Source organism: Callithrix jacchus, chromosome 13 (assembly GCF_049354715.1).
Source record: "Callithrix jacchus isolate 240 chromosome 13, calJac240_pri, whole genome shotgun sequence".
NCBI classification, from domain to species: Eukaryota; Metazoa; Chordata; class Mammalia; order Primates; family Cebidae; genus Callithrix; species Callithrix jacchus.
This window is the reverse complement of record NC_133514.1, coordinates 103155823-103162594: the sequence shown is the minus strand read 5'-3', so window position 1 is coordinate 103162594 and position 6772 is coordinate 103155823. Positions and strand designations below refer to the sequence as shown.

Sequence of the window (6772 nt, the reverse complement as noted above, 5' to 3'; positions counted from 1 at the left end):
AGCCTTGAACTTTTAGGCCCAGGTGTTTCTCCCACTTCATCACTCCCCTAACTCCAAGAAGCTAGGACTACAAGTACATATTGCCATATCAAGCTAATTTTTAAATTTTTGTAGAGACAAAGTCTCTCTGTTTCCCAGGCTGATCTTGAGCTCCTGGCCTCAAATGATTCTCCCGCTTTGACCTACCAAAGTTCATGGATTACAGGTGTGAGCCACCACGCCCAGCCCATCTCTTTTTATGTGCATTTCACAGCACCTTTCCCTCTACCCTAATGTAAATGAAGGTTTAAAATGATGGGCAAGTACAGATGTGAAAGGGTGGGATAGAGGGATAAAGCTGAAAAAATAACAAGCTTGAAATATATGTACATCTAACCAAACTCAAGAAGTACAAAGCAACTAAAAGTAGAGCAACACAACCAGATATGGCAAGGTTCAATGTGCAGGAGAAATTGAGAGAACCTATTATTTTACAAAAGAAACATCAAATTTTCTTAACCTTCTTGTAAGCTACATATCCACAACTCAAAAAAAATTTAACATTTTATGAGGAATCCTAGTTTAAAACCAATGGCATAATGTGATTTCTTTGTTCCCTTTTACCTTCAAGAGTGTTCTGATTTGGGCAATAAATTATATGCTTACTCTTTTTACTTAAATTGATGATAAGTGATCTCACGGAAGGTATATTATTTTTTGAAAGTCCTTTGCCACCAGTGACATAGTTCTAAAGTACTAACAATTCAGAGAATATAGTCTGAAGATGGGTGGGAAAGACCACCAATATAGACAGAGGGCTACTGGGGAGAGAAAACATTTTAGATGGTTGAGAAATGAATACCCACATCCCTATAAGCAATAAAAGGACACCATTGGCATGAATGGTTCAGTCCTTAAGCAGAAGATCACCTTGCTCTGAGGACAAAGGAGGTCCCTGGCACTCTTGTCCTTTATGTATGATCTCTCCCTGTGAGAACATCAAAGGATTAGAAGCTGAGAAATTTTGCAACAGATCTGAAATGATAATAAAAGGATTAAAAAGGCCTTTTGTGATGAAACAGGAAACAAGAAGAAGGAGAAGACTTCTTTATACAATTTTTAAAAAAAGATATGTTTTGTAAGAAATAGAATCAATATTATACAATGAAATCAATATACAATTGTCAGATGAACATAAGCTGTGCTCTCTTTGGAAGAAAATTAGTTGTTCTTGTACAGAATAATTACCAATTTAGGACTACACTGCATCCATTACTCTTTCCCAAAGCCCTTTATTCTTCTATATGAAGACTGAAGTATTTCCATCATGCAGAAGCTTGTTAACATTCTATATTCAAATAGCCTTGATCTACCATTATAAGACTAAAGTGGTCTTAGAGCTCTTTCTGCAAGATCCTTTCTTCTTGCCACCTGGATCGACGGTAGCCACATGATCCAAGTTCAGCCAATTGATCACTCTTTCTTTCCCTAGTTGTGAACCCTGTAACCAGCCAATGGGTTTACCTAGCCTGTTGCCTAGACAGAGCCAATTTATCAAGACAGGGCAATAACGATAGAGAAAGAGTAATCCATGCAGAGCGGGCTACGCCAAAGACTGGAAATTTATCATTACTCAAATCATTCTTCCCAAGTATTCAGGGATCTGAGTTTTTAAGGATAGTTTGGTGGTTAAGGGGGCCAGTGAGTTGGGAGTTCTGATTGTTAGGTTGGAGATGAAATCATAGGGAATTGAAGCTGTACTCTTGCACCGAGTCATTTTCTGGGTGGGGAGGGGGGATCCACAAGACCACATGAGCCAGTTTATCAATTTAGGTGGTACCAGCTGATCCATCAAATCTGCAAAATGTCTTAAGTGCTGATATTAGGGTTTACAATAGTGATGTTATCCCCAGGAACAATTTGAGTAGATTTAGAATCTTGCAGCCTCCAGCTGCATGACTCCTACACCATGATTTCTAATCTTGTGGCTAATTCGTTAGTCCTGCAAAGGCAGTCTAGTCCCCAGGTAGGAAGGGAGTCTGTTTTGGGAAAGGGGTTACCATCACCATCTTTGTTTCAAAGCTAAACCATAAACTAAGTTCCTCCCAGTGTTATTTCAGCCTCCATCCAGAAATGAACAAGGACAGCATAAAGGTTAGAAGCAAGGTGAAGTCAGTTAGGTCTGATCTCTTTCATTGAAATAATGGTCTCAGTTATAGCTTTTGCAAAGGGAGTTTCAACCCTCTGAGAGGTAACACAACAATGAGAGAAAATGGTGAGAAATCATTTATTCTGTGAAAGTATCTAGGTGAGACAATTTAGAAGTTTCTGTCAAAAAGGTGACAGAGCTGCCTGGTTTCTATCCTTTCCAAGCCTGACTGGTGTCAGTTGCTTTAAAACAAAGAAACTTAATATATTCAAGTTGATAAGCTGTGTTTGCCCTAATCAAAGAAAAGTTTCTGATGCCACCCCCAGGGGAGGAAATCGAATGGAATTGGTGCTATATTCTGCTACCTCATGGTGTAAGAGCCTTCTGATCTGACCATCAGTAGAAGCATGATACGAAGAAAGCCTTCCATATCATTCTTTCTAAGCCAAAGATGATCAAGTTTGCAAGGCACAGGAAAAAATGATGGCCAGAATCTCCATCTCTTACATCAATGAGTATTCCAGGAAATGGGAATTGGTACTTTTAAGGCAGAGCAGGATAAGGAGAGAAATTTAGAAGTTGATGTTAGAAAGTGAGGTTACATCTACACAGAGCACTTCCAAAGGTCTGTATTTTGTGGGGCACATTTTTTTTTTAATTTTTTATTGGATTATAGGTTTTGGGGTACATGAGCAGAGCATGCAAGACAGTTGCGTAGGTACACACATGGCAGTGTGCTTTGCTGTTCTTCTCCCCTTCACCCACATTTGGCATTTCTCCCCAGGCTATCCCTCCCCACCTCCCCCTCCCACTGGCCCTCCCCTTTTCCCCCCAATAGACCCCAGTGTTTAGTACTTCCCTTTCTGTGTCCATGTGTTCTCATTTTTCATCACCCACCTATGAGTGAGAATATGCGGTGTTTCATTTTCTGTTCTTGTGTCAGTTTGCTGAGGATGATGTTTTCCAGATTCATCCATGTCCCTACAAACGACACGAACTCATCATTTCTGATTGCTGCATAATATTCCATGGTGTATATGTGCCACATTTTTCCAATCCAGTCTATTATCAACGGGCATTTGGGTTGATTCCAGGTCTTTGCTATTGTAAACAGTGCTGCAATGAACATTCGTGTACATGTGTCCTTATAGTAGAACGATTTATAGTCTTTTGGATATATACCCAGTAATGGGATTGCTGGGTCAAATGGAATTTCTATTTCTAAGGCCTTGAGGCACATTTTAATACATACTTAGCCTTCAAGTGCTTAAACTGACTATATATTCAGTTGAGGATGATGTTCTAATGGTTCTTAGGAAGATTCGTGCCTACTTCTTGATTACCTGCTTCCTGCTGGGGCCCCACCCCAACCCGACCAATCATAGGAAGAAGAAGCCACAGATCTGAGTGTGTGTAATTCACTGACACTAAGACTCCAGGGCTCTTTTATTTGGTGGCTCCCCTATCCCAGAAGCATAGTAGTATTGGCACCTTCTCTTTCGTGAGACAAAGAGGAAGGGCATTGACACGCATGTAAAGATTTCTCTCCCCTTTGGAATTACTTGTGGTAATTATTAATTCGACTGGCTCATTTTGGAAATTTCTATTTTTCTTGGTGATTGTGGGATCTCTCAACACTAAGAGGGACTGGATTAGGAGTTAGGGCTCACAGCAAGTAGCTGGCAGATTTGAATGACATGTCGAAATTTCCCAGGAATAAGGCCAAAAATAAGAAAAAAATGGAGAGTTCCATCTTGCCAACAAAGCAGAAACTCAAATAGGAACTTGAGACAGGTGACCTGGTTAATAATCAAGTGTTTCCCAACCACAGCATTTCCCTGTGTTCCCAAGCATCAAAGCTTGGCACTCGAAGACAATTGGAAGAGTGCAGGACACATCAATTACAATATTTGCACATTATTGTTAAAAATAAACCCTCCTCTTTCTTCTTTAATTAAATTCCATTTCTGGAGAGACTGTCAAAATTGCCAGTGCCACTCTAATGCAAGTCATTACAGTAGAGTATTGGGGAACGTTTTTAGTTAGCAATAATCACACCTTGGAGGAACCTCATTAATTACAACACTGCCATTGCACAAAGCCTAAACTAACTTATTTTCGTTATTCTTCTAATGCTCATTTATTAAAATACATATATTGTGTACATAATTCAATTTGCTGCAATGTATCTTTTCTATTATTCCTTCTGGAACCATTAGATTTCTTCCATTTTCTTATCACAAGCTAGTCTCTACTAATCCTGACCTATATATTGTTACAAATAATGTTTTCCTAAAACGAATTAGGCCATGAGGCAGGTATCTTAAATGTTTTTTTCTTTCCTTGTCATTTAGTAATTCTATTTGGCAGGAAAGATGTGCTATTGAACACTTAGAGAAATGTTCTTCTCTTGGGCTACAGACTGTCTTATGAGCTTTGATCTGATTTTCTCAGTTGACCCATTCTTGAGCAGAATGCAATTTGGCCAAGCTTAATATTAGAAGTGTAGAAAGAGTTCTCAAATTTATTGTGTACAAGTCAACCTCCCAGTTCACATGCTGGAGGATATGCTATATAGTAGAATGCCTAGCATATTCCCCCCAAAAATAGAAGGCCTTAGAAAAATGCGGTTTCTTATTAGGTGTACAATGCCATCTTTTCACTCTGAATGGGAAAAGACTCCACCAAAGTTCCACATGTTGAAAAAAATATTCCATTGGTTTCCAATCTATGTGACAAAGATGTGTGAGAGACTAGTAATTTATCAAGTTATACCTACTCAAAGACTTGCATTAGAAGTTACTGTGAGAGGATCTGTCACTAGTTCTCCTCTTTTACCTCTCAGAGGTTGTCAAGGTACCAGCAACACTGTTCATGTGAAGTAGGTGAGAATCTGTCATGTCTAATAAGAAAATGACAAAGTTCTCAACTCTGTGTGCACATTGGAAACACTTAAGGATCTTTCAAAAATTATCAACATTTATGAACCTACTTCTATCTCAGAGATACTGACATCAGAATGCTTCACAATGTTCCCGAACTGATTCATAAAAAATACCCAAGACTGAGAACCACTAACTTCAGTTAACTCCCTAATTTTAGGTAGTTCAGAATAGCACCCTTAATTTCATCTCAGCCACCACTGAAAAGAGGAACTTTGTAATCAAGTAGTTCTCAAAACTTCATCCTCAAACCAGTAGTGACAGAATTATTTGAGAACTTGTTAGACGCCAGTTCTCACATCCACCCCACTGCATCAGAAACTCTGGGAGGAGGACCCAACAAGTGTGTTTTAGCAAGCCCTTCAGGTGATTCAGATGCATGCAAAGGTTTAAGAATCACTGCCACAATACATCAACACTTTTCCTTACTTTCAAAGTCCCACAGCACAGAGTGACAAACAGAACATCAAAGCTGTGCCACTTCAGACATGGAACTGTAGCCCAAGGAAATAGGCCATTGCTATTTCTTAATCCTGTTTCTCCTGTATTGCTGTCCATAAAAACTCCTATCTGAACCCCACAACTGCTCAATTCTTAATACAAGCTTTTGGTGCTGTGGTGAAAAACTTCCCTGTTCAATTATTTTAATGGACAACATGGTAGAAAGTTAAGCCAAGGGGTTTGGGCCCTAAAACTCAAATATCCTTTTCCTCAGAGTTCTTTAAGTGACCTCTTTATTTTGTAAAATTGAATAGCAACAAATGGCTTGATAAGGAACAGTTCTTTTTCTAAAAGTTTGAAACTTAAATTGGCAGCTCAGACATGACTTGATAGTTAGAAACTCAATAAAATACCATTAGAGCAGGCTGTGACTGAATCACTCCTGTGTTTGAAAAAAAAATAAGAAGAAGAAGAAAAATAAGAAAGCTGATAGAAAGGTGTTCTTTTAAATCCATGCCTGATTTTGATTATTTTTCTTCTCTAGGTTCCCTCCCTCAAGGGAATTACACAATGGCAGAGCGACCTGTCCAGGGTCAGTAGTGAGTTGATGGTTGACAGATTATCTCTTCAATTCCTTTGGTGATCACTCCAAAATGTAGATCTAAAAAATAATTTCTTGAAATGTTTTTGAATCAATAAAAAGAGCTGGTGGAAAATTATAAAGGAATGATAACCACAATGCACATTTATTGACTATTGGTTTCTATTTTTTAAAAAACTGGGTATAATTTAAAGTGTCCAGCTTTATGGTGGCTTCTTTTTAACCCAATAATTTTATATTAAGTGTGCAAATTGTCTCCCTTAAAATAATCTCAACATACAAAATATCCTAGACAAACATGTGGCTATTAAGAAAAGGTATTTTTAAAAAATTCACACAGCAATAAAGAAAAAAGGTAAGGACTATTTAATTGGATTATTTAAAAAAATAGACTAAGATAAGATTCCTAAAAGGGAACCTGTAAAAATTGCTCAAGACAAATTCTGTCTTACATAAGATATACTTACCTATATTCTGCATATTTGTTTCTTTCTGTCCTACTCCAAAAAGAAATTTTTCTGTAATTCCAATTTCCACTATCAAAAGAGGAATCTGATGAATCGATGAACATGCCTCAGCTCTTCCATGTGAGACCACGATATTGTGGGTAGACCAGAACACTGCTGTCTACTGTTAGCTCATAAAGCCATTTCTGGTCAT

The 6772-nt window shown here is 38.2% G+C and overlaps 1 non-coding gene across 1 annotated transcript; it reads right to left on the bottom strand.

Moving 5' to 3' along the window:
* Window positions 1–4092: 4092 nt before the first annotated feature.
* On the bottom strand, window positions 4093–4231 carry LOC118146965 (U4 spliceosomal RNA). The gene has a single exon (XR_004733148.1). It is a non-coding gene; the product is annotated as a U4 spliceosomal RNA (small nuclear RNA).
* Between the last annotated feature and the right edge of the window lie 2541 nt (window positions 4232–6772).